Source organism: Kogia breviceps, chromosome 3, assembly GCF_026419965.1.
Source record: "Kogia breviceps isolate mKogBre1 chromosome 3, mKogBre1 haplotype 1, whole genome shotgun sequence".
In the NCBI taxonomy this organism is placed as follows: Eukaryota; Metazoa; Chordata; class Mammalia; order Artiodactyla; family Physeteridae; genus Kogia; species Kogia breviceps.
Genome location: NC_081312.1, coordinates 154,062,870 through 154,069,299, shown reverse-complemented (window position 1 = coordinate 154,069,299; position 6,430 = coordinate 154,062,870). Strand labels below are relative to the sequence as shown.

Sequence of the window (6,430 nt, the reverse complement as noted above, 5' to 3'; positions counted from 1 at the left end):
ACTACACTAACAGATTAAAGGAAGAAAATCATACCTCCATCCCAAAAGATGAAGAAAAATATTTGAACCAGTTCCTGATTAGAGAAAAAAATACTTACCAAAAAAAATTACCTTAGTAAACTAGACATGGAGGAAAACTTCAACAGCCTGATACTGCAGGTTGCAATATTGCAGAAAAGTTGTTTCAGCTATAAGCATTAGAAATCTCCAGACCGACAGCCTTATAAAAGGAAGAAGTCTTAGGTAAAGTGCCTCCAGGGATAGTTAATTAAGTTGCTCAAAATCATCATCAAAGACACAATGTGCCAGAGTGCGGCCGCCGAACCTGGGCCGGGGACCTGGCAGGCAGGGAGCAGGGCGCGCGGGGAAGGAGTGGGGCTGGCCGGCAGGAGCGCCCCGGAGCGTGAGGGCCAGTGCGGCACCGCCCGCCGCCTTGCGCCTGGGGGCGGGGCTGCGCGGCCCCTCCGCCCCGCGCTTGGGCGTCTGGTCCGCCACCTTCTCGGAGCTGCGCCTGGGCTGGCCGGGCGGACCCCAAGGACCTGCATTTTGTTTTACCATGTGTGAAAACTTCCTGTAATTCATTATTCCTCACTCCAGTATTAAGAAATATACCAAATTTAAAAGATATGAATAAATATCCTAAAAAAAGGAAGAGGAAGACTTTACATCCTTCTCGTTATTCAGATTCCTCTGGAATAAGCAGAATTGCAGATGGAGTCCATGGAATTTTTTCTGATCATTGTTACAGTGTTTGTTCTATGAGACAACCAGACAAAATATTCTGACAACACAGTCTAATCATGAAACAAACCACAAAGTTCATTAGTGGGACATCCTGCAAAATACCCTACCAGTCCCCTCAAAATTGTCATGGTTGTCAAAAACAAGGGAAGTCTGAGAAACTGCTACAGTAGCTAACAGTAGCCTCTTAGAGACATGACAACTAAATGATGATGATTCTGATACAGAGACATCAAATGACTTGCCAAAATGTACAGATGGAATCAAGGCCACAAACAGAAATCAAAACTACCTGGTTCCAGGTCCTGTTCTTAGAATTCTAGACCATACTGCCTTTTCTGCAGAAAAAAAATTGCTGATACTGAAATTTGTGATGAAGAGTGTGACGCCTCTGAATCAATCAACCAGCAAACTCAAGAGGAGAGCCCTCTAGAAGTTCACACTGCTGAAGATGTTCCAGTTGCTGCAGAAGTGCATGCAATTTCTGAAGATTATGATCTAGAGACAGAAAACAATTCCTCTGAGAGTCTCCAAGACCACACTGATGAAGAGCCACCAGCTAAGTTTTGCAAAATTCTTGACAAGAGCGAAGCTTTGAATGTGACTGGCCAGCAGAAATGGCCGTTACTGAGAGCTAATAGCAGTGGCCTCTATAAATGTGAACTTTGTGAGTTCCACAGCAAATATTTTTCTGATTTAAAGCAGCGTATGATCTTGAAGCATAAGCGTAGGGATTCAAATGTGTGTCGAGTATGCAAAGAAAGTTTCTCTACCAATATGCTCCCGATCGAACATCCAAACTGCATGAAGAGGATCCCTACATTTGTAAATACTGTGACTTATAAAACAATAATTTTTTTTTTTGCAGTACGCGGGCCTCTCACTGTTGCGGCCTCTCCCGTTGCGGAGCACAGGCTCCATACGCGCAGGCTCAGCGTCCATGGCTCACGGGCCCAGCCGCTCCGCGTCACGTGGGATCTTCCCGGACCGGGGCACGAACCCGCGTCCCCTGCATCGGCAGGCGGACTCTCAACCACTGCGCCACCAGGGAAGCCCTAAAACAGTAATTTCTGAGAGCCTCAGCCAGCACATTGCAGACACCCATTTTAGTGATCACCTTTATTGGTGTGAACAGTGTGATGTACAGTTCTCCTCGAGCGGTGAACTCTACCTACATTTCCAGGAGCACAGCTGTGATGAACAGTACGTGTGTCAGTTCTGTGAACATGAAATGGATGATCCAGAAGACTTGCATAGCCATGTGGTAAATGAGCACGCATGTAAATTAATAGAGTTAAGTGATAAGTGTAACAATGGAGAACATGGACAGTACGGCCTCTTAAGCAAAATTACATTTGACAAATGTAAAAACGTCTTTGGATGTCAAGTATGTGGGTTTCAGAATAGACTTCATACAAATGTTAACAGGCCTGTTGCTATTGAACATGCTAAAATTTTTGCTCATATCTGTGATGACTGTGGGAAAGTCTTTGCAAGCATGCTAGAATATTGCAAACATTTAAATTCACACTTATCTGAAGGGATTTATTTATGACAATATCGTGAATATTCAACAGGACAGACTGAAGATCTTAAAATTCAGCTAGATTTCAAGCATTCGGCTGATTTACCTCATAAATGTAGTGACTGCTTAATGAGGTTTGGAAATGAAATGGAATTAATAAGTCACCTTCCAGTCCATGAGACAACTTGATTGTTCTCTTTAACTTCCATAATGATGTAAGGTAATAAATTTGATGTAAAATAATACATTTGACTTTTTGGCAGATGTTAAAATGGATGATTTTAAACACAACTTATGAGAACTGTCTTTAACAAGATTTTTGTTAATTGCCAATTTTCTTGGCATTGCTACCTTTTCCAGTATACAATTGTATCCTAAATGTGGTATTTTCAATGTATTGTAGTTGGTAGTTTTAACCACTTTTGGTGACAATCATTGTGTTTCTTGCATGTGCTCTGATTTCATAAATTGATAAGAAACAGATGTACTAAAAAAAAAAAAAAAGATGCAATGTCCCTCCATATTTCCTTCTGTTCATGGTATTGGCATTCTCCTTGCTACCTTGCCTCACAGACATTATTCTGCAAAAATAGCAATGTGCCCTAGAAGAAGGACTATTTTCTCCTGCTGTCTATAAAACGGAGAATCTTTCTTAGAAGGTCCACAAAAGACTTTTGTCTCATTAGCTGGAATTTCATCACAACCTCATTCTTAGACCAGCAACCCCTGGTAATGGGAGTGAGATGACGAAGAAAACACGGCCATGTGAAGGAGTGTGGATTACCCAAGCAAAGTCAGAGTTTTATTAGAAGGAAATAAATATGTTACTTAGGGTACCTGAAGTGTCTGTTAGAGATTTCTATCCGGAACCTGAAATAACAGCATATGTAAGACGTAATTAAATGGTGAAAAATTAGAGGCATCCCTCCTGAAGTCAGGAACAAAATGAGGCTGCCAATATCATTAGTATACAACGCTGTATTACGGATCCTAACAATTCGCTCAATAATATTTGAGGGCTTCCCTGGTGGCGCAGTGGTTGAGAATCCGCCTGCCGATGCAGGAGACACGGGTTCGTGCCCTGGTCCGGGAAGATCCCACATGCCGCGGAGCGGCTGGGCCCGTGAGCCATGGCCGCTAGGCCTGCGAGTCCGGAGCCTGTGCTCCGCAACGGCAGAGGCCACAACAGTGAGAGGCCCGCATACCGCAAAAAAAATAAAATAAAATAAAATAATAATAATAATAATATTTGAGTGTTTACTAGGCACCTGGTACTATATTAGGTATTATAAACACAATAATGAGCGAATCTCAGAATCTGCTCTCTACTAGAAAAGAAAGACAAAAACCAAGCAAACACGAAATAACTACAATTTATTCTAAAGGTTGTGATGAAAACAAATGGAAGGCTGAGAGAGAGAAGAAGGGACACTTTCTTTAGGAGATCAGGAAACTCCTTATTGAGAGAGATTTAAGCTGGGATCTAAGAATTAGAAGGGCCTGGCTACAGAAGAATAGAGCAAATGTTCCAAGGAGAGAAAAATGCCCAGAGACCAGAAAGAGATGTGGTATTAGGACTGAAAGATGGCTGTGGCTAAAGCACAGCAAGCAAGGAACTGTTAGGGAGATTGATAAAGATTGAAAGGAATCAGATCCTACCTGGCCTGTATGTCTTTTATGCTTTACAGTGTATTAGACCACGATTGGAAGACTAAGTTAAGGAATGACATGATACAATTCCTAAGTTAGGAAAGTCACTTCTCCTACTCTTTGGAGATGGGATTGAAGAACGCAAAGTAGACCTGAGGGTACCAGTTTAGAGGCCATTTCAGTTCGTTCAGATGAGAGATGATGGTGGCTGTTATGGACTGGACTGTGCCTGCCTTCCCCACAGCTTCAGAGATGGAAGTCCTAGCCTCCAGAGCCTCAGAATGTGACTGTATTTGGAGAGAGGGTCTTTGAAGAGGTAATTAAATCAAAATGAGGTTATTAAGGTTGACCTTAGTTCAGTAGGACTGGTGTCTTTATAAGAAAGCAAAACGTGGACATATACGCATACAGAGGGAAAGTGCAGATACAGGGAGAACACAAGCCAAGGACAGAGGCCTGGAATAGGTTCTTCCCTCACAGTCTCGGAGAGAACCAACCCCGCTGACCCCTTGATCTCAGACTTCTAGCCTCCAGAATGGTGAGAAAATAAATGTCTGTTGTTTAAGCCCCCCAGCCTGTGGTGCTTTGTTGTGATAGCTTCAGGGAACCAATACAGTGGCCTAGACCAAGTTGGAGGTAATAGAAATGGCGGGGAATATTCACATGCCTTTTGGGTACAGAATCACAGATGTACTGATGAATTATCCAATGTAATCATACGATGAAGTAAGAGGTATAAAGATCAGAAAAGAAGACACAGAGTCACTAGTTGCTGGTGACACAATTGTTGCCACAGAGTCTAGCCAACAGTTGTGAGTAAGCTGGACATGACATCACCGTTAGTATGATCACTGATGTTTGGACTTTCTATAGCCATTTCACTTAATGTTTTTTATTTACCAATTGAAAGACCCAGGACCAGCAAGAGACCTGCTTTTAAAGAACTAAGGGTGGTCACGAGGATTTGGAAAGTCTTCAAAAAGTGAACAAGGGAAGTGGTAGGAATTCAGAGTCTCAAAAAAAAAAAAAAAAAAAAGTCATAATGAGGAGAACTATCCAGCAAAAAGAGCTTTTTTAGTAATGAGCTTCCTGCCCTGAAAAGACTTAATCACAGGCTGAGAGATGAAAGTGATGCCATTTTTTAAAGGGAGGACTCTGCCCTGAAAGGGAATTGAGACTGGATGACACCTCAGGCCCCTTCCAGTTATGATTCAGTGATTCCAAGAAGTTCAATGACTTGTTATTGTTACTTGATGGTGGCTTATGTAATACCTTGTGGATTTTACATGCTGATACAGGAAAACATCTCCTGGGCCTGGCTATCAGCTAAGGAGATAGCGTATTAGTGAATGCAGCGTAAGTACAACTTACTGAAGACACTCACTAATGACTGAGGCTACCAAATCCAGTTTCTTGCTATGGTCATTCTCGTGTATTTGGTTGTACAGCAAGCACACGGTCATCTCACTTTATTCTAGGCCAACCAACAGAGAAGTGAAATGTCCTTTGAATCACTATTAACATGTATCCAACGTTCGCTGTTTTTTCAGCTATATTTCCCACATATGTTTCCATTTTCTATTTAGACTCATATTACTCTATGGCCGTTTTGTTCCCAGGTTTGATTACAGAGCAAAGCAGTCCCAAAGAGTATGTGAAATTGCTCTGCACCTCGCATGCTGTAAAAGTTGGGTACGGGCTGTGGTTCATAAGTTACTCAACATTCATAAAACCCTTCCAGACTTGTCTTGCAATATTTCTTGCCAGGAAATTGCTCGATCGCCAGATACCTGATGTTTGTGATTAGCAAAATTAAGCTTTCTTAGAGTTGGGATGTGTGTGTGTGTGTGTGTGTGTGTGTGTGTGTGTGTGTGTGTGTGTGTGTTTTCAGTTGGGGCTGCGTTTTTTATTCAGTTTTAAGATATTTACAAAGCATACTTCACGTTGCAAACGTAAAAATGCAAACTAAATTTTCCCTCCTGACACTCTGTACAAGCTTGTTAAAAAAAGTGTTGCAGCGACACAAACTCCAGCCTGCAACTCCATTCTGCAATTATGGTTTGCAATAACTCTGGAAGTCATATGCCAAGAAAGGATTATGAGCTGATCTTCAATGCTCTGACACTTCAGCAGGGAAAAGCAGTTGCCCAACTGCCAATCTGCAGAATCCCAACCCAGCTCAAGCCAGACCATGAGCACTTTGAAAGGGAAACAGATTTCAGTGACCATATGTGCAATTATTAATCATCCCCGTGATGACTGAATAAAGAAGTGGGTTGGCCTGTCTGGTCTCCCATGTGCTGAAGCCAGGACAGGCTGATTTCACTCAACCCCCATGCAGGTCCCACCTGCCCCGGAATCCAGATCCAGAACTACCCCCAAGAAGGTGGGGATGGGGTGGACTCTCTTAGGAGACCTTAGGCCAGGATCACCAGGTAAAGATTGCATCACCCAAACATGTATCACCCAGGTGGAGACACACAGCCACTTCCTTAGACAATGTGGTCTTAGTTC

General features: G+C 42.6%; 1 pseudogene; it reads left to right on the top strand.

Annotated features, from left to right (window-relative positions):
* The first annotated feature begins 626 nt into the window (after nt 1-626).
* Nucleotides 627-2,455, top strand: LOC131752625 (zinc finger protein 639-like; annotated as a pseudogene).
* Nucleotides 2,456-6,430: the final 3,975 nt, after the last annotated feature.